General features: G+C 38.8%; 1 long non-coding RNA gene across 1 annotated transcript; it reads right to left on the bottom strand.

Moving 5' to 3' along the window:
- Positions 1-12,563: 12,563 nt before the first annotated feature.
- On the bottom strand, positions 12,564-24,646 carry LOC128804356 (uncharacterized). The gene is made up of 3 exons (XR_008436034.1): positions 24,561-24,646; positions 13,420-13,518; positions 12,564-13,052 (listed from the first exon to the last, which is right to left on the bottom strand). It is a non-coding gene; the product is annotated as an uncharacterized LOC128804356 (long non-coding RNA).
- Between the last annotated feature and the right edge of the window lie 772 nt (positions 24,647-25,418).

Raw genomic sequence — 25,418 nt, 5'->3', positions numbered from 1 at the left:
GGCAATTTTTCATTTTGAATCCAAATTTAACCAAAAGGGTGGCAGGATTGATTTCATGGTCTCATGAAACAATGCCTGCAAAGGAAGATTTGGGTGCTTTCCATCTAAAGAATTTCTGATTGCAGAAAGTGTGAATACAGAATGGTTTCCCCAGCCACTGTATTAATCATTCAGAGTCTGAAGGGAGCTATATTTGTATATATATACTATATATGAACATACACCTATAGAGAGAGTATATACTCTTACAGATAGGAACATTACTGAGCCTTACAGATAAGAATGAAGGAAGATAACAAGCCTTTCTTTTATATTCCTTAATGATATACATACAGGAATCTTTTCTTTTTATTTTTTTTTTGATTGTGTGAGTTTATATGTAATTAGTAGATAAGTGAGGTGAGGGAGATAAGAGTTTTATTTCAAGGTGCCTTTATTTTATGTGTGTAAAACGTATCAGTGTTAAAATGGCTGTATATAATTGAGTGTTTTATTCATATTGTGTATATGTCAGATTGGTTACTGTAATTGTGTTCAAGTCTCAAAGCAACTTGGTTTAAATCCTATGAGGACTGTAGTAAAATAAAGCAGGAAAGCAAGTCTTAAAAGTTTCCCCACACATTGGTGGACTATAATAAAGCATCTCTTCATAGTTAAAGCATCCAACCATTATGCTTCATAAATCCAGATCTGTATTACTCACATTTATTTACAATATTTTGGGAGAAACCTGGCACTGTACCAGAAACACAGTTTAAAAAGCAATAAATGTCAGAGAAAAAAATCCCTTCTGTCATCAAGTGATAAAAGAAGAGTTTGCTAAATATATGGTGATGAATTAAAATATTACTAGTAAGACAGAGCCTATACATAATCTTGGAAGAGAAATTCTGGAGATGAAGAGATACTGTAGTACAAGCTAGCTGTTCTGTAAATAACAAAATAAAACACTACAATGAGCCATCTGCTTGCTCTTAATGGAGACAATTGTAAATTCTCACACTGTATTTATTTATTTACTTTAAAAGGACATGATTTCTTTCATTTATCTTTAAGCATTTAAGAATATTAATGAAAATGTCTAAGGAAGTTATCAGAGGGAGATGGATTTGAAGTAGCAGGTTCTGGGTCTTATTCTGTTCCTTGGTCTGTGACAAATCAATTTAAAAATGCTGATTTGACCTCCCTGATACACAGAATGGGATAACAAAGCCAAGAAATTGTTCCCCTAAATGCAGGCTCATCTCTTTTGATTCGTTGGGATTGTTGCTCACTTTTATTTTTATTGCTAGAGTCTAAATCCACGACAGCGTTCTGGGGGAAAAATCCCAAGAAAACAACAAAGCTCAAAGCTGGGATTCCAAAAATTCCTAAACCCTATTCCTGAAGTATTGCTAGTGCAAAAACAACTAAGAGCAAGACTGCATTGACTGCTTGCATCCCACTATAACCAGGTTTGTTGATGTGTGGCAGGGAATGCTTTTGCCCAACAGCATAGCAACAGAGCATTTATCCATGATCCAGGACACTTGGATTAAGTGTTCTCCACCCACCTATTTGAATAATTTTCTACCATTTAAATAGGTTTTTCCTCTGTGACACAAAGGTGTCAGCATGCCATTACTACCGTTATAGTGACCCACCATTTAAGAAAACATAAACCCCAGGCCCTGTACCTTGTCTTTGAAAGCTAAGGGGAAAAATCAGAAAAATGTGGATAAATACACTCAACAGCCAGTCACAGGATCTCCTCCTGAACATGCTGGCAACCTCAAGTTACAAGGCTGTCAGATTTTACAAGCCCTGTTTTGATGTGGTCTGGCTCAGGAGATGGGATGTGAGGCAGTTCCCCTGCTGAAATTATTTCAGTGTGCATGAAATAATTGAAACCTCACAAGACAAAATAAGAGATCACTGGAAAAGTGCAGAGGAAGGGTAAAGAAGTAGTCAAGACTGGTGTTCCAGTGTCTACCAAAACAGAGAAGCAAACACTTGAAAGAATGTTTTATGGCCCAAAAGGTTAGATACACATCTGATGATGATAAACCATGTGTTCCTGTATTTCCTGAATTCAGAACAAATGCTTTTATTGTTAGATTGACAGGGAAAGCCATCTCTTCATCTGTGTTTTATCAGAAAGGGATTTAAACACTCAGTACTTAGGCTACTGATGAACATTGCAGTTTCTAGGCTTCAGCCCTGTGCCATATAAAAGTTAGATGAACAAATTATGTAGGACAAAAGAATTGTTTGTTTGTTAGCCTGAGATGGCAAGAGTATGAACTCAGGGCCATGCCTGATATATTGCCTCCAATGAACAAAAGGACTTATTGCCCTAAGTACCTACAAAATCATGAATATTTTCCAATTATTTTCTTATATAAACAGTTTCTGCTGCCATCACAAAGATATTATTGGTGGACAAAAGGAAAAAAAAAAATCAGTGTGGTAATGAATGTCAAGCTGGCTTTCATAAGCTATCACACTCCATTAAGATGAAGGATATGCTGAAAAAATATACACCCCCACAAGGTAATATAAATGCCCATAGCCAACAGGATCAAAAATTTGGCAGCTTTTACACTGCCATTTCTGATATCATAGAGAAGGCAGCTTTGACAGGCACTGCCAAAGCCCTGTCTTATGGCAAGGGCAATAGGACAAGGAACTGGGACTTTTTTTCAGACATGAAAAAGCCATTTCATTTCCCTAGAGGTGTTACAGAAAACTGTTAGAGAATACTGGTTACTTTAGCACAATGGAGCCCTGAAGGATAATCCAAAAAGCAGACATGGGTTTGGAAAAATATCCTAGATTGCATAATTTCATCAAGGTAACCGTCAGAGAGCTACTTGGAAAGTCATAATGGAAAATGATGGCTTTCACCTTATGAAGTGATTCAACACCTCTATGTTGATAGGAACAGGGCTGAGTGGACAGAGGAAGTTATAAAAGTCAAACTTAAATTATATATGTAAATCTTTAAAAGAAAATATTATGTAAAAATTTGGGTGGAAAACCATTACTGTTAGAGATTTTTTTTTTTCCAGCACCTAAATGCCAGAAAAATGTAGGCCCTTTTTATAACAAGGAAGTAACATTCAAATAGTAGAAAAAAAAATTTGGATTTATGACTGTTGATGTTTATTCTTCTTTTCTTCTAACAGATCATTAATTTATAACACAACACATTTCTGAGTCTGCCTTGGTCTACAAAGATACAAAAAACATAGGAATATTTGAAACTACCTCCTTCAAACTCTGATTTACTTTTACTTGCCTAATTTCCTTAAATCCTCCAAAATACTGTGGCATTATTCCCCCTTTTTTCCCAGCAGTGTAAGGGAGACTCCAGTCACAAGTGAACATGAGGGAAAGGGCTTGTGACCTCAAGTTCAGTGAGTTTCTATACCTTTGAATGAGAGCAGCACACAGCTGGGTGTCAGAGCACTCTAAATATTAAATTAGCACCACTGAAAGACAGCTATGCATTCCGAGGAAGGTCTTTAAAGAGAAAAACACTTTTCTGATCCTTCCTCTTTCACCTGTATAGCAAAACTTCCATTAGAAATAATTCTTTCATTTTATTGGCTTCACTATGCAATGTTTGAATACAAAAAGTTTTTATGGGTTTATAAAAACTCTTCAGGTTATACTCCAAATAAAAACACCAAACAGAACCACCCCCACCCCACACTTCTCTTTAAAGTACATAAATATAAATACCTACAGATGTTCATGTATACTGAAGGCCTTCCAGTCATAGAAGTGTAGCTGAGATTATTTCTTTAGCTCCATTTACTTGGAATCAGTTATGTATACTTTCAGTGTTGTCTTCAGAGGGGAAGATTTGGTTTTGTTTGCCTCTTTAAATTGAAAAATCCATTTCTATTTTCCTTCTGGGAATGGTATCTGGAGAGCATTAATCTTTGAGCAGAGGTAAATTATAGGAGAAGTAATAAAAACAAACAAAATAGTAAAATGTGTAGAGTATACATCAAGACTTCTTTTTGCCTTTTCTCCTTACACAGAAAAGGCACAGCTAGTGGAAATGGAATTGAAACAGGGAAATTACTGGTATGATTAGAAAAAGTGACTAAGCCTTGCTCCTAGACAGCTTCCTATTGCAAGTCTTTTGCTCTGAAGCAATTGCTGCTGGACACTTTTCCATACAGCACATCAGGCCCCATAAACCTGTTGGTTTGCACCAACTTTTGATTTCTGTTGGTCTTTTCTAAACTAGCTGATGCGGGTTTTGTTCCTATGAGGTCGTGCACTCATTTTCTCCTAAATTTGCCTAAATTTTCCTCTGCTCCCCTTGAGCAGACCCACATTCTTTTAGTCAAGTTCTATGGCACAGTTAATGCCATAGATTAAGATCATTTTAAGTGTTTGGATAAAGTCACACTTACCTATTATCAGAGACTCATTGCATTTTGTCAGATCTTTGGCAGAACTTGAAAAAATACTAAATTACTACAAAAAAGCTTTTGCTTTTTGTGGTCTGAAGATCGATAGCAAATTAAAAAAAGAAGACAGACTATGCCTGTGCCTGGAGTTGTAATTTAATGTATTGCTAACATCTGCTTCTTTTGCATGACTAGGCACACTTACATTTTTACTTGTTCTTGATTACCAAAATTTTCATTTCTTTGAATGAATGGTGCGTTACTGTTACATTTAATACAGAAATCCTGCATGGAAGAGCTCTCACACATATAAGTTTAATGCTTCCAGCTTCCATTCCTTCCTCTGAAGGGCTATGAACCCACTTCTCGTGCCTTGCAGGTGAAGGTTTGAATCAGTATATGACAGATTTATGTGAGAGCAAATGCTCTCATGCCCTCTTATTGTGATTGTTCCATTTTAATATTAAATATAATATCAATATTCTCTATTCAGTAGAGCAGAAGGAGGTGAATAAGCACCCAAACAGAAATGTGACCCCATATGTTCACTCTTAGGCTACTTGCCCCAGAAAAAAAGGACACACTCTTCCTCTTCCTGCTACAACCCTTACTTAAAATGCCTAAACTTGTGCCAGCAGTTCAAGAGGAACCCAGATTTCTTAGCAAACACTCTCATAACAAGGCACAAGCTGTGCTTACAGCCCTTCATCTCTGGTCCACACCACACAGAACTGTTTCAGCAGGAAGGATGAAGACTGAAGAGTACAATAAAGACCAGGGTTTAAAGTCTTATGTGGAGTAATTAATTAAACATATCCAAGAAGAAAGGAAAGATTCAAACATCTAAACCTCTTACTAGTGGAAACATATACTAATGGCTAATCCACAGAGGAAATGAGGGTCAGAATAGAAGGAGATTTATTTTTTTCTTGCTTTTCACAAGCACAATATAGAAGTATCTTCTAAGGATGAACTTCAACCAGTGAGAGAAGTGAGGACAACTCAGTGTTTCAATTCCACTGGGCTTTAAGTTAGGAAAAGCAGTCAGATAGTTACAGCTTAAGTAGAACTCCAGGAAAATTAGTGACCTCCTGATGCTATGGATGCAGCAGAGTGGGGGTCACTCGAGTATCTAAACTTTCCTTTAGATAATGATAGGTCTAAACACTTAAGATGAGCAAGGGCCTGCTGGCAAAGACCAAAGCCAAGCTTATGTCTCCATGCTTCAGCTGGGTCAGCACGATGCTCTGGGCTCTCAGCTTCAGCCCACTTCTCCCACTGCTCACAGGGTGCTTTAGTGCCAGCTGTTTTCCAACAGCATGGATATGCAATTCCCAGCTTGGTGTCAGCTCCAGCTTCATCTCAGCAGATATCAGAAGGCCTGAGAGGTTTTATGGATCTGGTCCAAGTCATAAGAACATAGAAATTGGTCACAATACTTCAGTTTGAAATTGCAGGTGACAAAAAAAGCAACTTTGCCATCCCAAAAGTTTAAAAGTTGTTGAAAATCTGAACAGAAACTGTAATTATGAGTTCAAATCACAAAAATAATTGCACAAAAAAAAAAAAAAAAAAGGCACAAACACTGTGTTCTCCCCCAGTTTCTCTGTTTGTCAGCTTGTGACTAAGCTCTCCAGCACCAAAAATGCAAGCTGTATCCTGCAGATGAGCCAGTTGCTTTGGAGGTCAACATAAAGTCAAACATCAGCCTTTCAAAGGCTTCTTCACTAACCTCTTTAGACTGTCTACAGCCTTAACTTGTATAGAAAACAAGTGATCAACACAGCAACAAATCCTTAAAGTAAATGGAGGAGTAGCACCATACATTTAATATATGTCTAGACAATGGCCATAGTGTTAGTTTCTGAATTACAGCATAACAAACAGGGGCATATACAGGTTAATTAGTAATAAAGTTGAACTATTAAAGTGGATCTCAGTTAATTCATTGGTTTTCAAAGTATTTTAGGCTAGATGGATTCTAGCCAAGGCTCCAGGCTTATGAAACAGTGATTCATGGCTAATAAGGGCAAATGCCCTAGAGATACGAATATTTGTTACCCCAACATGCTGACCTTTTCCCAAAGAGGCAGAAACTTAATTATCTCCTTTGAAAAGCACAATTATAGAAAAAGTCAAAACCTGATTTATATTCAGTTTCTGCATTTTTCACAGATAAATAAGTAGGGAAAAACTGAAGGAACATTTGAAAGTAGCCAGGACCAAAACTAATATATGTATGTGGGTATATTTTGGGGGACTGAAGAAGACTTCTTCTGCTTCTAGGTTTCTCAGCTCTTTCAATTTTGGTTCACTTTAGGTCATAAGCCATATGACACAACCCTTTACTTACAACAAAGTCAAAACTCAGAACTGCCTTGTCTCTCTCTCTCTGTCTCAGCTCTGGTTGGGTTTATTTGCTTCACTGGCAAAGTGAATAACTGGTCAGGGGGTCAGTGACAGATCCCTAGTTGCAGAGACCAGAATGTAGCTGCCAGTCCCAGATTCACCACCAGAAGCTTCCAGCACATTCCTGCGCTGGCACGCCTTTCACGGGCTGTTGCTTCAACTCTGAGTGTAAATGCCAAATAAAAAGGGGCTGTGGTCAAAAAATGAAATTCCATGCAGGTTTACTCAAAGATGTATTTTTCATCTGCTTTACTGTATGGGGAATTTTCTGCATTAATTTTGTTTCTTGTACCAAGACTCCTCCAACAGCTAAAATCATGACACTGTGAAAATGTGCGGATTAAGTCAGCAATTGTCCACAGCTAAGCCATCTACATTAAAACATAACAGAAAAGCCTTCTTAATTATAAATGGCAAACAAGCTGAATGCAAATTAGCTGGCACACTTTCATCAAGTATGATTCTTTTACAGTGATCTGAGCTCTGATCTACTGTACTCACACGGGATCCCTGGGGAATCTATCTCCTGTAAGATCGTATCTTAATTTGCTTGGGTAATATTTTTAGCAATTTGATGTCTTCCTACCCTGTTTCCCACCAAAGAAATAAATCATATTGTGGTCATTAAGTAAACCCATTCATCCAGTTCCATTTGCTATAATTCTGCCTGCTACCGTGTAGCCTGGGGCTATTGATCAAGCATAGCATTCCCATCCAAGAGTGTGTATGTGAGCATGTGTTTAATTAGAAACTTAATTTATTGCAGTGACAGCATGGAAACTTTTAAACACAGGAATTTGCAGCCCTATTTTCAGCTCTTAAAAAAATACATGCCTTGTTTGATTGCAGACAGCTTATTTCATTTATACCAAAAATTATTTCCATAATTAAAATTAGTTATGAAAATGTTTCATTCATCTATTTTTCATACCTGCCCTTTAAGTGTTTATAAGCCTCCCAAAAGTAAAAACAAAAGTTATTTGAACGAGTGTATGTCTTTGCTATGTTACAGAACCACAGAACAACTGTGGGACTGGAAGGCACCTCCAAACCTCTGCTCAGAGCAAGATCACCCACAGAGGTTGCTGAGGACCATGTCTAGCTGGCTTCTTAATTTCTCCAAGGATGGAGATTCCATAGCCTCTGTGAGCAACCTGTGACACAGCCCAACCACCACCCTCACAAAATAAAGTGCTTTCTTCTGGTTACATGTGATTTGCTGTATTTCAGTTGGTGCCTGTTGCCTCTTGACCTGTTAGCAGGAGACACCAAGAAAAGTCTGACTCTGCCTTCTTTACTTCCTCAACCAGGTATTTATATACATGATATATATATATATATATATATATGTACACATTGGTAAAACCCCTGCTGAAGTCAAGATAAAAACACCCACTGCTCTCCCTTATTCACTGAGCTCATCATTTCATCATGAAAGGTTCTCAGGTTGGTCAGGCATGGTTCCCCCCCTTCAGGAATCCATGCTGGCTGCTCCAAATCACCTTGTATGGGAATCATTTCTGAAAGACTGAAGTGAGGCTGTGTCGTGTTGTTCCCTGAATCCTCCTTCTTGAAGACAGAGGTGACATTTGCTTTCTCCCAGTTCTCAGAAGTCCTATTCATCAGCACAACCTTTCACAAATAATGGAGGGAGAACTGGAAGTGACATGGGACAGCTCCCTCAGCACCTTTTGGCTGTATCCCATCAGGTTCCAGGGATTTGTGTATGTCCAGGTTGTTTAGAAGCTCCTTTACCAGGTCCTCCTCCAAAAAGGGTAAATCTGCCTTGCTCCAGACTTTTCCTCGGGTCTCAGGGGCCTGGGATTCCAGTAACCAAAACTCATCAGTGAAGATCAAGGTGAAGAAGGAACTGAGAACCTCATTATCTTCAATCTGTCTTCTCAGCAGGTCCCCTGTGCCATTTTTGTAACAGATCCACATTTTCCATGGTCTTTCTCTTCATGTTGAGTTGTCTATAGACACCCTTTCTCTGGCCATTTAGATCCCTCACCAGGACCAGCTCCTGGTGCCTGTCCCAGCCCTGTCTCTGCACACCTGGACAGTGTCTCTATATTCACCCAGGCCACTTGCCCCTGCTTCCATGCCTCACATGTCTTCTCTGTTTGAGTTATGTCAGAGCCTTGTCTGCTATCCAGGATTCCTGCCACCTTTGCAAGGCATGAAGGGGTCCAAAGGAGCTGACAGCACAATTTCAGAGCAGCAGCATGTTGCCATTTTCTGCCTGAAGCACTAAAGGCTGTCACAACCATTTATCTGGGGCACTGCAAGCCACATAACTATTATTTTTTCCCCATAGGAAACCTCCTCCTGGTGACTGTGAAGCCAGAGCCTGCTGTGGGGACCTCTCCTCTGAGGACACAGAGGCTCCCAGCTCTCTGATGGAGGTCACCATCCCTCCCTCGTGGCCACAGCCCCGCTGGCTGTGCTGCAGGGAAGGCTCCAGCCTGGGAGGGGAACGCAGCCAGGGCAGGCTCGGGTCGCTGCCTGCTGATCACCTGCAGCACACACATGAGCTGGATGACAGAGGGAGCAAAAGCGTCAGTGAAGCAGACAAATGTGATAAAAGATGCTGTGAGGGCAGCTTGAATAATTCTGTGAAGAGCACTGGTTTGTCATCGGGGTACTAAAACCTTGGAAAATTCACCATAGAAGGATGCAGTATTTTCCTCATTTCTTGGTCATAACATAGCAATCCCAAGGTTTATTGCAAAGCTAAAACTTAGATTACAATAAGCAAATTAAGCTTTCATAATTTTCATCTGGAATATTAGAATAAAACACCTCCCTCACCCCCTTTCAAGTGAGAACTTTCTCTGGCTCTCCCTCATTCCTTCCAATTTTAAAGACCTTACCCATTGCCTATGTTACCTACTTATTTCCTTCTAAAAATATGTTTTTTTCCCTAATATTTTTTGTATTAAATAAGACTATGCTTACTGCCAGAACAGAAAGAGCTCACTCCTCTCTTACAAGGCTGCAGCTGAAGTGCCTCTCCTAAGACTAAAGGAAAAATCCCTCCTAGGTATGATTTGATTTGAGCATTAGCAAGACATCTGCCAAGATATTAGCACAATTATCCAATATAGTCCACAGTCTTCTAATTTGCTATTTTATTTATTTATTTCCAGCATAGACCGTGTTTCATTAACTAATACTTCATTTCTGCCCAAGAAGTTGGCTAAGATAAAAGCAGAGATAACCTCAAGATTCATTGTCTTCCCAAGTCGCATACTCCTGGTCACAGAAGCTGAAGAACAGGGAGGAAGAACTTGTGCTCCTGTCAGGAACACCCTTCAACCCTATTTTGGAAATAAATAGGAATTGTATCAATTCCTCCACATCCCACATTTTGTATCTGGACATATACTGCATGCTACTTCAAAAGAGGAAAAAAAAAATCAAAAGAGAGACTGACAGAAAATCTTGCTGTTCTGTTCCACTTTATGTCCAGCACCAGTAAAGCAACTTAGATGTGGCAAAGAAATGAGAAGGGCCTGTGTCTTATGCTATAGTTTGACAACTCTGCCATCTGCCCTGGAAAATCTATTTTTATAGATGTTTAACATATTTTTTTTTTAATCATAGGAAAGAGACAAAAAGACTCATGCAAAACTCTCAAGCACGAAAGAGATTATGCTCAATGTCTTTCCAGTAGTTTGATATTTAAAGTTTCCCTAAATGAATTCCGACTACTGAGTGGAGTTGGGTTTTTTTAAGAACATATTGGAAAATACATAGACCTCTAATGTTTCCTCTCTTGTGTTTGTTCCCAGCAATAATTGGACCAACTTCTCCTCCCCTTTTTGGGGGAGAAAACTATCTTTATCACATGAAACGTTGTTTTCTGGTTTTCATCTCTAGATGTCTAAGAAGCTCAATTCAAAGAGTTTCCCAGAGGTGCATATCCATGTCTGGGACAGACACAGAAGGGCTGTGATGCTTTGAAGAATCAGTCCTTCCCTATGGTGGTTTGTGGTTTTATACAGAAGACAGAGGCTCGAAAGCAACATGGTAACCAAGGACTCTAGGTTATGGAAAAAGTTACATTTATCTTGTATTTTCTATTTTATTACTCATTTTACTTCTTTTTCTTGCCTCATCCTCCACTCACTGGAAGCAGCTTTATCACAGGGATATTTCACCCCCCAGTCATCCCTCCAGAGCAGGCAACAGAAACTCATTTCTCTATCTCATTCTTCAAATGCTTTTTTCTACACTTCCTCTGTTTCTTCTAAAACATTACAGCTGTATCAAATTTTTTGACTCCGTGAGGTTTTTTACTTCTCTGTTGTTACTTGCAATTAGCTTAACAACTTATCACTCATCCACAGAGGCTTTAAATAATTTATATTTCAGATTTTGCTTTGCAGTATTTCCTCCCAGTCCTTTTGCAAATTATACTTTTTTTTTGTCCTCAAGAGTTCTTTGCTCATAAACACTGCCAATCTATTTTACTTAATACATTTTTGATTGTATTAAATTGGAACATTTACATGTTAATACACCTGTATTTGTATCCGAAATCTATCCCTAATGATCATGGTACTTACCATACCCATTTTACTTAATAAAATTCAGTCTGAAGTTTTTCCTTGCTGAGTTGCCTGTAACACATACTGATATAAAAATGAGTTCTACATGAAACTCTAGTCCTCCTTATTAATGATTGAATAAATTACACAAATTAAAATTCCCTAGATATCACTGCAGTCACTAATCTAATGCTCTCAGCCATCTCTGAGTGTGCTTCCCTACCCTGAACCACAGGTGGTAAACACTTTTTTCTTCCCCCTCAATACTTCAATTTAAACAGAGTCCAAATTTCCACATTCCCCTTCATTTTTAATAATCCTCATCACAAGCTGAAAGGAGTTATTAACTCACAGTGCCACCTCTCCCAATCTTCCTTACAAAATATTCTGATGCAGAGGGTGTCCTCTGAATTCCTAATCCAGTCATGACAGCACACACTACACAAATAAGAATTGACATGTTGTTACCCTAAGTTTTGTAAATAGTATTAATAAAATAAAAAGAAATATTTACAACCATTGTCAATAGAAAAACTATTGAGATATTCTATAGAATTTATGTGCCCATGGATGTTTCTTCTGTGAACTGAAGGTTAATATTTTAAAGTTCTTGTTTTAATAAAAAATATGACAACCAACTTTGTCTTTCTCCAGAACCAGCAGGGCAAAATCTTGGGCTTCAGGGGAGGACCTTCTTCTAAAACTCTGTTTAAGACCCCTAGTCTCTGTAGCAGATTAATTTCTATATACATAATAAAGGGAATATAAAATTGAATAAAAATGCTGGTAAGCTGCTACCATGCTAGAGACTGATTACTTTTGTATCTGCACACTGCTATGAAAATTGCTTTTGTTGCTTCTCCTCTTTCTTCCTTGCCCCTCTGTTTTTTCCCACATCCTTGTGAGGGTGGACTGGGTTCATACACAGCTATGGACAGACAAACAAGTTATTCAGTTTTCCTGGGTTAGAAATACTTATTCAAATCTCTCCCCCAACAGTTGTCAGTTGTCATGAACTTGTAGAATTGAAATAATCTTGGAAAAGCTCGGTCTTTCCATTTAGTTAAAACTGACCTGTGGGTTCAGATGTTAATAGAAAACAGAAGGAGAGCACAGATACAGGACAGCATGGAAAAACAAACTTCCTTTTTCAGCAGCCCAGCCTAAAAAGTAGGCAAGTGAATTACCTCTGTCCAATCTACACTTTATTTTGTGCCTTGAAAGGTAGACCACACACAGGAAGCCAGTTTTTCATATTCCTTTCTCTAAATTTAGTAGTGTCAAAGGAAATCATGGGTGTGTTTTGATTGCTTGGCTGCCAGTGGGAAGTGCTTCCCTACTGCTTCCCTCATATGCCATAGGCAAGAAATCTCTATTTTTTTGTGCTATATATTTAACAGTATGACCAGTCGTCATGCACCAATACTAGTGGACCTTAAAAGATAGATAATTAAAAATAAGTATCAAAATCAGGCATTTCTTCTCCTCATTCATGAAAAGTGAATTTCCTTTCCCTGTAAAATATCAGAACAATATTCTGGACAGTGGATTTTAAAAAGAAGTTTTCTGCCTGTCCGAGGATGACTTGAAACTTCAGGATGCACAAATGAGAAATAAACATCTGGAGAGCATCACTTCTCAGATCTATTCCTGCACATCAGTAAGAAAGGCACTTGAAAGCCTGGAAAAAACAGAAGTTTGCCTCAGTCTAATATTGCATTAAGTGGCATAAGAATGTGATTCTTCTTCTCAGTCTACCCTTTCTCTTTTATTCTACTAAAGGGGAAAATGCACGGAGTAAAGGTACCTTGCATTTCTTCCCAGAACAATTTAAAACCTTTTTTTTTTACTTTTTCCTGTGCCAGAATAGATACTTGACAAAAAGCCTCTCAACTATAATTTCTTCCTTTACCCCATGCTATTTCACCATTTTTTTCAAGGCTTTATTTGGGACATTAGTAAGTCTTCTGCTTTATTTTAAGGATGGTAAAATCCAGAAATATGATCGGAGAAATGGACTGGGACAAGAATAAAAACAGTTTCTGTACCCTGTGTTCATTATCTGTTCCTGGTTGCCATCCATTTTTTCTGTCTTCACCTCTTCAGCATCTTTTCAGATTTGCTTTCTTCTGGCTCTTATTTTTCTGCTGACATAAAATACACCAGTGTTTTAAAATAATAAATCAAATTATCTTTATTCTCTTTTCCCCTCTAAGATTCATTTGACTGATGTACACTCATAACTTTATAATAATTTCTGAACTTCATTTGCTTTATTTTCATTCATTTCAAAGCCAGAAGGATTTTATTCTGAAGTGCTTTCTTCAGTTACAAGACTTAAAAACTCTTTTTTTCTCTATAAAATAAACTCTGACATTTTATCACAATCATAGGCCTTTAGCTAATTAGAACTTTAAGAGAAACAAAACTGTTGCAAAACTTGTGGTAAAATAGATTGAGCAGCATGATGGTTCCTGGTGTCCATCTTCAGTGTGCTAAAAGGGAGGCAAGAAGAAAAGAAAACAACCACACCAGAAAAACACAGCTTGAAGAAATGGGCCATTCCCTTGGACTGTGTGTTAGAAGCATCCCTCCTGTGAACAACTCTCTAACATGCACATGGTTCTTGGCTGATAACACATTTTCCTTCTCAAAGATGATGAATTTGGATTAATACATTTCTTGTATATTCTGTGTCTATGCTCAGAACAAATACTCACCCACATATTTATGTGCTATCAATTTTTCATTGTGTGAAAAACATATTGTTTGAACTTACAGGAATGACCAGTGGTAATAAATCATAGCATGAAATACATTTGATATGTCACTTCTGTCAGTAAGCCATGGGGAAAGGGAAAAAAATTGGCCTCATGCATATGTTTTAGGGAAATTTTGTTCCTGTTTCTCATTGTCTCACTTTTCCTGATTCCAGTCAGAAACTCGGCAAACGAGGACTGACTTGTTTAGCACCTTCCAAATGTGCTGAAATGAGTTTAGTCACAGCCTACACAGAATGCTATTTCTGTTTACTGAAGTCCAAATCTGCTCTACAACTGAGGATCGTGGATCAAAGATCAGCCAGCAGGCAACAGGTATTTCATTTCCAAATCTTGCATGCAGAAGACCAAAAAAATTGTCATTTCACCAGGCTTTTCACAAAATAAGTGTAAGCATCATGCAGGTGGGTTTTATGCCAAATACATGTAAGGATCATAAAATGGGCTCAATCAAACAGCAGAATATATTAATCATAAAAGTGTGACAACAGATTTTAACAGCAAGGTGACTGTCCACGACTCATAAGGCTTATTTTGTATAATATTGTTTCAATTCAGGTCCACATTAACTGTTTTCTTTTAGATTACCATTAAAATACTATTACCCTTAAATAGGTTATCTAAAATGCTTTTAAGATGTGTTTATGGCATACCTGATTATATAATGAAGTTCATTTAGCTCCTATGAATATTCTTAAAGGGGTGTTTTCAGCAGGTCATTCTTCTTCCACACCAGGCCATGCAGTGATATATGATGCCATTAGTAGGCCATCTTCAGCCCAGTTTCTTCACTAGATGTATATATTTTTAATTACTCTTTCTTTGTCAGAGTGAGTGACATTTTACTGGTTGCTGTACTGAAAGTGGCAGGCAGTTGATAAAGTGCTCCATGGACCTGTCCTTCCACTCATCAATTTCTTGCAGGTGTACAGTTTTGCTTTTAAACACCATAATTCTATGTCAGAGGAGATGTATACAAGCTTAGGGGATTTATTCAATAAGCCATAAATTCTATGGAGGGTTCTTTGTATTTCTTTAAATTGGGGTGCCTTTGCTGTTTTCAGCTCAACTTGGTTCTTGTTTTCACATTCATCTAGAAGCTCATAGGAAAGGGAAAGGGAAAGGGAAAGGGAAAGGGAAAGGGAAAGGGAAAGGGAAAGGGAAAGGGAAAGGGAAAGGGAAAGGGAAAGGGAAAAGGAAAGGAAAATCAGACTCAGAAGCCCAGGCTTTATTTATTTCTTTATAATAAAATTTGTATTCTCTCCAACTCTACACATGCACAATTCCTACTTAGGGTGGCAGCCTTTTGTGCCCCATTTGCTTTCTGTCTCTTTATCCTAATTGGGTCAGAATAAATGTTATATTACTCTGTGAATGCCAGAGAAGAAAATATTCTTGAGGCAAAAAAATAAGGAGTTGGAAAGGAGAATGAAGAAAATAAAGACCAAGTGGAGTTTTCCTGGATCGTAGGGGACTTGCCCAATTTGACAACAGACAGGCTTGAAACTCTAAAATTCTTCAACAAAAAAGGTACAAGCTCAGCATCAGATACTAGTTAAGATTTTTTTGTGATAGCCCTACAGCTATGCTTCCTCTTCAAGCACCTGATATTATAAGGATGTGGCCAGCTGGAAGGTGCTAAGCACTGTTGTTTGGGAACAGCAAGAACTGTACACACCCATTTCAAATTCAGCTCCCTGTCTTGACAGATGATTTCATATATCTTCTCTTCAGGCTGAATTCTCCCTAAAACATATGACTATGGCTCAAAACTAGTTTCATTATTGGTTTGGATCCATTTCTATACTGCCCAACAGGCAGTGAAACAAGCTGTCACAGAGGTGGTAGAGCCATGTAAATGAAGAGCTCTGCTATGGTGAAAGCCAAGTAGTTCTTTCATAAAGACTAACATGAAGACAGCAGAAATGGAAAATATGTCACTTACACATGGGATTTATTACACATATTAACGACCTTTGCATCAAAATTCTGTGACTCTCAGGTTAATCCATGCAACTACAGCTTGTATATCTGGCTTTTCTTTCTTTTCCATTTTACCTATTACAGAGCAGTTAGTACCTAGGCATTTTTCCTCTGGAAGAGATTATCAGTATAATCAGAGTACTCTCTCAAACTCCTTTCCCACAAATTAAAGTTGTGTTCTATAATGTCTCCCCTATAATACATAGCATTTTTCACTCAGTGCTTAGCTTTATTTTCTCTCCTTTCTCCATGTATTCTCCAGCTTTTTAATATCTTGCCCTTGTTGGATCAAACCTATGGTAGATAACCAAGCTAATAATTTTTCAGAGGTAAAACTCAGTCATCCAAGCCAATATTTTCGCACTATCAAATACCTCTCAAAAATATTGAGGTGAAATAAAAATCTTTTAAATTGATCTAACCCACCGATTTATTTTGTGTAAACTTTCTCTGTCAGTAAAACATGTTAATACATGCAATAGACATTTAAAGTGGCAAGGCAAATTTGAAAAAGAGAGAATGGACTAGAGTCTCTGTATAAACCTAGTGATTTATCGATTCTGATATTTTTCAGTAATGTCACTGCTATGCTATTTTGAAGTTAAAACTGAATTGTGTCAGGTAAAACATTAAAGAAATTTTAGCATAGGAGCTGAACTTACACTAGCCCAAATTTGGGAAATGTGTCTCCAAGTAGCAAACTAAAGCACCTAAACTAGGAGGCCCCTTGTTCTGTTCATGGAGAAGCAGACTGCTCAGAAATTCAGCCCACCTAATAATCCCAGTTTGCACCGGGAATCTTCTGTGGCTAAACTTATATCATGGAAAGAACTCACTCCACTGCAAAATTCTTGATCCCCATTCACTGAGAGACCCCTGACTACACAGGATGGACCATGTCTCTCTTGAGTAAAAGGTCCATGTCCACACTGGATGTTGGAATATCTACCGTGCTTTAAAACTAAATCAAAACCAAAACCCCCAAAAACAGTAACCAAAAAAAAACCCAGAAAAAAAACAGAACCAAAGTAAAACAACATCTCCTTTCCTTCTCCTTCACCAAAAATTAAAATCAAATCCAAAAACCCCAAAAAAGGATTAAAGAGCAAACCTGAACACATGTATCTCCCCATGCTTCACAATTTTCTCACTCCCTTAATTTCCTTTAACCCTCACCAACAAACTGCTGAAATCACACCTACCTTATTCTTGATTACTTTAGACTTTAGACTTTACTATTTTTACTTTAGTAAATCAAATACTTGATTTACTTTTAGACATAGGGCTTGGTCTCTGATCCTTTTTTAAAATTCAGCAGGTTAGTTTTATTTGATTTAGTATGGGTGAAGTCATGCCTATGGATTTTATAGCGATAATAAAATGGCTTCAGTTCTTCAAGTGATATTTACTATGGACTATAGGTACACACACAGAAAAAAAATCTTATTTCTTTTGTTGTACAGATTTTTGTAGTGAAGCAGCAATTATTGAAAAAACAATAGAATTGTTCTCTTTACTTATTTTATAAATAAAATTGTTGCATTTACAACCACAGTGTATGACTACATTATTTGTAAACTTTCTCAGTGGGTGTGTTGTCTCAGAAAAACAACAAAACCTTATGTTATAAGCCCATCGTTATCTCAACATACAAGTAAAAGTATATATACACCTTTTTCTTTGGCATAAAGTGTCAAAGAGGTCTTACTGCCATTAAAGACCAATTTATTGCAGTATGTGGGTAAACATATTGCAATCAAATATTTATCAGTGAAGAATTTACCTTTCCTTAGCTTAGGCCTGATATGTCAAATGCCATACTGGGAGAGAAAGTCAAAATATAACTTATGCATATTTTAACTCACTCAAAATACCTCTGCTTGCTTTTCCCTCAGAAAAAGTAGATAGCCACAACTGGGCATAGCAGAAACATAAAATCTGTATAGAGTCATCTCTTTATCAACTTTCAAAAATCAATTGAAATAGAACAGTTAAACATAACTAAAGGATTTTTCAGACAGACAACTAAGCTTCAGTGAAAGCCATTGAAGTTCAGGCTTCTAAGAGCGTAAAACATTTTTTAAAAGTGTCCTTAAGTCCTTAAAAATCACAGAGTAACTTTGGAAATTACAGGCAAAAGAAATATTCTCATCTTCCCTTATGACTTTTCATAAAGTGCAGCAGGAGATACCAGCACATTCTTTCTGATATATTACAAAATAGGAAGAATTAGCAAAGTAAAGACACAAGCCATATCTGTTGAAATACACGTAAGGCATGAAACATCTATGCAGTATGGTGAGATACTTGTATTATCTGTTTAATTGTTTAACACAGCATTACACTGCACCCATTAAACACAGAAATTGTGTGATAATAATCCAGTAGGGAGAGCTAGAGCATAATACTTTTGCCAAGCACTTAATGCCAAGGATTCAGACTGCATAATCAATTACAGAAGACATTGCTATTATGATACACATTTCTTAAGGACCTCTCCACAATGCCTAAGCTCTCTTATTTACATTTTGACTTGTGTTGGTTGCCTCAAGGAGAGAAACCAATCTTTCCTCCCTCCAATATGAGGGAGCTTTGCAGCTTTTCAGAGACACACACAACTGTGTCCTTCCACAGCCTGTTGTCCATCCTCTACTGAAATAATTTGCCACAACCCAAAGTCTATGACACTCTGAATTCAATACCATCTCCAGAACAATGACAACTATAACTGTCAGCTAAGTCAGTACCCCTTGGTATGTAGTCCCATTTTTCTAACACTGAACTTCACAATAAAAACTGAATTTGGTCCAACCACTGTGCATCCATTGCTTGGATATTGTTGTAAATCAGTCTTAATCATTATGTTCCTACAGGGGCTTATGTCAGGAGACTTGTACAGATCTGCAACTTCCAGTAAATAGAACCTTATCTGAAATTTGATGAAACCAAGATATATTGTATAAAAATATTCTAGTTCATTACTTGTCCTTATTTGGATGAATTTTATGCCTCTCTGTGTTTAATATAGCTATACAGATTACAACTGTACATGGGATAGATAAATAGATAGATTAGATAGAAGATAGATAGATAGATAGATAGATAGATAGATAGATAGATAGATAAATAGATAGATAGACCTGTAGAATGGATAAGACTGTACAGGCCAGGATTGTCCAACCTAGGGCAGTGTTATTCCCCTTCCTGCTTTCTTCCCTGCCCATGTGATTGAACACCATATGTCTGCAGTGTGTTAGCAGATCTCCCAAATCTTTTCAGCTCTTCTTGCACACTCATCTAAGAAATATGCCTCAGTTATAGCTAGAAGACCTGCTTCATGAAGCAAATTATTTTCCCTGAGTTCTTGGAAATGCCAGTTGGACCAAGTTATGGTGCAGAGCAGAAATGCATGTGCAGAACTGTGTTACAGAGTGCTGAGAGGCAGGACACAGACACTACACAAAGGGAATGTCCTACAAATGTCTTGGCTCCAAGTGATTGCTGAGCAGCCTGCACTTGTAACAGCAGGAAAATTACTGAGTAGAGAGTGAAGTGATTAAAAGCTGTACTGGGTCTGGCACATTCTTGAGACACAGAGGGCAACTGAACAAATTTAATAATGCTGCACTCTACATTTGTCAACACATTTGTCAAAAATATCCACTCACAGAAGTTATTTCTGTCCAATATTAGTCAGTCCTAAGGCACACAGTTATTATCAGATTTTTTACACATAAAACCATTGTATAGACATTTGGCCAGTTATGAACATCATGTAGTAGTTGCTCAGAAGATAGAGTGATGTTTATCCAGAAATTGTATTTATCTAGGGAGATATCTAGCAGGTAAAGAGAGAACAAAGTGGTCTGCTAACATTTGTAAAAAATGATCAATGGTCAGAGATCAAATCTTGCAAATTTGAGTTGTGTTTGACAAGTGTTGTAATGTGATGGAAGGAAAATATTAAAGGGTAATTTGAAAAGTGTGGATTGTAATTAAACATGCCCTCTATCTGAAATATTTTGACAATAAAAAACTACACTGTCCACAGGTACCACCAGTCTTTCTGTCACTTCATTGTCTGTCTACAAAAAATATAAACAAGCCCTCTTTTAACTTATCAAAAAAAATTAAATTGTGAAAGCCAAACAAAACCAAAATTTTGAAACAGGATTTGTATTAAGGATGCACTTTTTCCAGGCAGGAATAGATGCAATGTATGGTGATGTACAGATGACACAGCACCATTACTGTTGCTGCCAGGGTGGAAATGGTGTTCAAGTAACAAAGCACTTGACGAATAGACACATGAAATTGGACACAAGTTTATATTTTTCACTAGAAAGTAACAAAACAGAACCAGTATATCAGGCACTAAACTCCTTGCCCAAGAGAGATCAGGTGGGTGCCCATTAGAAACTGATGCCAGAGTGCTTTGGGGCTGACCAACAGCTCCAGAGATGAAACACCCACTGCAATCCATGACTCCAAGGGCTGCTGGTACTCGGGGAGGGCTGAGCTCTGGTGTGCAGTGCGGGGAGATGGAAACTGCAGCTGTGCATAACAAGGTTAACCCGCAGCCAGGGGAAGTTGTCAATCTAAATGGAGACATATTGTGGAGGGACCAGGCTCAGCTTCCCCAGCCTCCCCCAGGGAGGGACACCGCGGGAGCTCAGTCATTCCTGCCCAAGGAGGACTTAGTGAGACAATTTCCTCCTTGGCTGAGCCAAGTGGAGGAGATCGTGTCCGTTTGGGCTGATAAAATTGCAACTAATGGGTTTATCCTTTTGCAGCAGCAGCGCTGCTGAAATTTCAGAGGATAGCACCAGATTATCACAAGAGGATTATGCTTGTTAATTGATATTTCTGGTACATTTGACTGGAAAATGAAGGCATCAGGATGTAGATGCTGAGCTGTCTCTGTGAATAGATGGTTGAAACTGGGGCTTTTGCTATGGCACGTGGGTGAGAAGTTTCTCAGCCATATGCAAAACAAAGTACTTGGGGTGAAGAACATCAAAACAGCCAAAGTTCCTTGGTACCCCAAGGACTGTGACTGTGAAGGGGTTTGGTAGCCCCCATCTGTCTCCTACCCCTTTCTCCACACCTCCAGTCCTGCTGGTAACACCAAAGTGCACGTAAAGGTAATAAACATCCCCCTCTCTCTCTCTCTCTCTGATATTTGCCTTAGCACCTTTCTTCCAAAATGAATAATATACCTTTGCTGATGTTTCTTTGGAAATTATGTAGCTTCAAGAGATCACATAGGAAATCAGACCAGCTTTAACTTGTAATGAAAACTGGTTAAAATTTATGCTGTTCTTCACTTTTATTATTTATTGCAACCTTGCCAGAGTATATTGATTTTGTGCCAACCTCTGTTCTTGTCACAGTTTTTGTCATACAAATGAGGTTCCAGAAATGTAATGCCTATATTTTATGAAATATAGTCCTATGCCATTTCAGGATGACCTTTTCAGTATTCTGCATTCTGATGGGTTGACTGTTTGTGAGGCAGGGACCTATTTTCATCTACACCTTTTCCCCTCAACACTTATGTTTTAAAAGTAATTTAAACAGAGGTTGCTATACCAATTTCTTTTGTTTGTATTGGCATGCAGAGTTGATAATCTCCATTCTGAAAAATTGGTGAACTCTGGACAGCTGGATTTTCACTGGACGTGCCTCCCTGCAGTCTCTGTGTTGGAATGAAGTTTTAACTACAGCAATAATTTTAGTACTAGGATATGTTAAACTGATGGGACTGGTTTGCTTTTGTTTCCAAGCTATGCTAAATGTACATTTGAAACAGCATTATGAAGTACACTAATGAGGCAACAGTTTACCCAAAGGAGTATCCCTCAGCTATAAGTGACTGACCAAGAAAGAGCAGAGGCCCCAAAACCAGACACACAAACTTAAATACAGAGTTATCACAGTGTCACCCATAGAATGGTGGAGCATATACAAGATGCAGAGAAGAACCTAGATATTTTACCCTACAGTGGCAGGGTGAGTTCTCTTAGTGCCTGCATCTGTAGGAAGAAGGGATATCATAAATACCTGTTTATAGTCATTCCTTATTGACTTTTCTGACAGAAGCATAACAAAAAGGCAAAAAAAAAAACCCTTTCTTTAAAAAGTATACTTGGTTGTCAGCTCTTTCCCCCTTTTTTTTCAGCATGGTAATAGTTCCTTGCAGGATTCACAAAAGCATCTGTTCCTGTTAATCACCTCTATCCCACAGATCACAGGAGCTGCTGACTCTTGATTTCTCTTATGACATCTTTAGCATGTGGTATTTTCCCCAGTACACAATAATTTACTTTTGCAACTAATATTTTGGAACACACAACAAAGGGCTGTGAAATTATGTATGTTCACAAGACAATCCAGTGGGTAAGCTATTTAATCAGCATTCAGGAAGCTGAGAATTTTTGCTAGTCCCTATTATGACTCTGGTAGCCCTCTGAGCCTCTGCTGCCATGGCAGCTCTTTGCCTCCCTCTATTCTGACCAGCAGTTCCCAGAAGCACAAGCTCAGAGGGAGCTGACAGCCAGCCAGACCTCAACACGGCAGTGCAAGTGTAGTGACAATGGCTCATCTGTGACAGATCATCTAGTTCCTGTGTGCCCTGGAGACAGTTTGTGAATGCACAGGAAATTCAGTCCATCCAGGACATCTTTGCCTTGCTGCACACGCTTTTGTCACCTGTGCAGCGTGTGCAGAGCTCCTGACACATCTTGAGCACTTCAGATTCCCAATGCATGTGCACTTTTTGTGTGCATTTATTTCTGCCTGGAAAATGGTAGACTATTAAGGATGTGCAGTGGAAAAGCAATCCTAACAGATTTTTGTCAGCTGAAGCTTCTGCTGTGTGTACACAGGGTGGGCAACTTGGGCACAGTGGGGTACTGCTTCAAAACCTCGGGACTCCTGAAAGCTTAAAAAGAAACATTTTATCTGGGGGAAGGGGCAGGGAATAAAGGAGTGGGGTTTTTCCCATCATGTTCAGAAGGAAAGCTGAGCAGGGCTATAATATAATAATAGTAATATAGTTGCTAATATAGAGCAGCTGTGGAGCTGCATCACCAGCCAGCAGTTACAAATCATCACAGCACTCTTCACTGCTCAGGTGGGTGCCCTTTGTGCAGCACCATGCCCTGCCACCACTGCCTTGTTTTGAACATCAGAATCCTGCTGCTTCTCCTGGGGAGTCTCTGCCTCTCATTGAGGCAAGCAGACACCCCCACAGAAATATTCCTGGCACTGCAGAGAAGGCCAGCTTGAGCTGATCTGTGCTGCCTTGCTGGAGCTAGAAGTTTCTCTTGGTTGTGAGTTCATCTCATTGCACCTTTTACTGGACAGGGTGTTACAGATCAGCCTATTCATAATTTTCAGGAAAACAATGCCTTGGATAACTTATTTTGGGTATAAAATAGCAGACAGAGAAGTCAAACCAATGAGGCATTTATATCTCATGTATTGTCATGCTGAAATTATTAAAAAGCTTAAACTGCAGTGCAGTCAGGGAAAGGCCTTCCTAACCTGCCTGCACAGCTACTTAAAAGAATTAAGTTAGAAAAAAGCACCCTTCTCCAGCGAACAAGCAAACTTTTAAATATTATGTACTTTAGTCACTTAATATGTAGTTAGACCTCTGAGCAGTTAGTTATCTTCACACATTTCAGAGCCATTACTGCGAAAAGTTCAAGGAAGCATGAGCAAAAAAATGAAAATGTAAATACATGTGAGGCAAAATCTTTCCTGCAGAGAACAAGAACCCAGAAAAGCTTATAGATCAGTTTAAGGAAATACATTACCATTTTGGATTTGTAAGGGTTTTCTTAGGAGGATTGAACACCTCCTTTAGAAAAAGTTAATCTTAAAAGCTGCCACTTCTCATCCACATTGCCCTGGAGTAGATGTCCAGACAGCACTGCAAGTCAGAATTTTATTTAGCATTTGCAAGTCAGTTTCATAAAATTCAGGCAAACCTAAATGAATGTTTGGGAAAGACAAGTTTTATTGAAAAATATTCTCGAGTTGTATAAACAACGACAGCCAAACAGCAGGAGCATGGTATGTGATGTGGAAATGCTGTAAAAAATGGAAGATAATGTAAAAATGCAAAATACTCTGTGAGTAACAAGGCACAGCTATGCTGCCATCACCAACATGGGTACTACCTAGAAGAAACATTTCCAAACTGTTGTAGCTATGTTAAAACATTTCAGTGATGGAAACACATCAATGCTGATCTATCCCAGCTGAGCACCTGGCTCTTGAGCCCTCTTCAGATCTGCTGTTGTAGGCAAAATAACAGCCAGAGAGAGCTGGACATCACACCAGGCACAAAGAGATAGAAATTACAGTCAGTAAACTGCACAACACGCTGCAACTACAAGAGCCAATTGAATACTTACTCTTTCCCAGTGAGGACAATGAGGCATGGGCCTGGAAACCTGGAAAGGCATGGTCTGAGCTCAGCTGCAGCCCCGAGGGGTCCCAGGGCCACCAGCCAATACACAGGAGTCCTCTCGTCCACATCAGCTTGGGAAGTAGAAGCTGTGGCACTGTCCAGAGGGTGAGAGGAGCCAGGTCAGGCAGAGCTCACCAAAGCTGGGAGGTGGGTGTGTGAAACAAAGGGTGCCACATAGCCAAGATTTCCAAACCCTGGCATGCAGTGAATTGGCTGATGGCACCCCGTCTGAGTTGTTTTCTCATGCCAAATTGCATTAAAAAGAGCTAAAAGACATTAAACAGCTCCTAAAATGAAGCTGCCTTGAAACAATGGCTGGAATTGTCCCAGAGATGTTGTGTGAATATGGGAATTGCTCCATGTGATCCTGATGCGGCCACAAAACAATTTCCCTACTAAACTGTTCAAGCCAGCTGTGTGAAAGGCAAAACAGGCAATGCTTAAGCCAGTAAAACTACTCTGGAAAAGTGCAATGTGCACTGCCCTGTCACCCAGAGCTGGGTGGGCAGCAGCAGCTGGAGAACAGAGGATCCATGCTCCCAGGGAGGCAGCCCATCAAAGCAGCTGGGTCCCTGCCTCCAGGGCTCTTCCCTGGTCCCACAGCAGTGACACACACAGTGTCTGAGCCCCTCTCCTCCCTGCATGTTCCTCTCTTCATCCCAGATCAGCTTTCCCTGGACTTTTGTCCAGCCACCCAGTGCCTATCTTTGATCTATAAATCAGTTTCTGTTCACTCTTGAGAATTTTTGGGAGCTGTAAACTAGTGCTAGAATTGTTGCTCCTCAGATTGAGGACAGATGGA

This window comes from Vidua macroura, chromosome 2 (assembly GCF_024509145.1).
Source record: "Vidua macroura isolate BioBank_ID:100142 chromosome 2, ASM2450914v1, whole genome shotgun sequence".
Classification (NCBI taxonomy): domain Eukaryota; kingdom Metazoa; phylum Chordata; class Aves; order Passeriformes; family Viduidae; genus Vidua; species Vidua macroura.
Note: the sequence above shows the minus strand (reverse complement) of the source record. Positions and strands in the feature narration are given on the sequence as shown.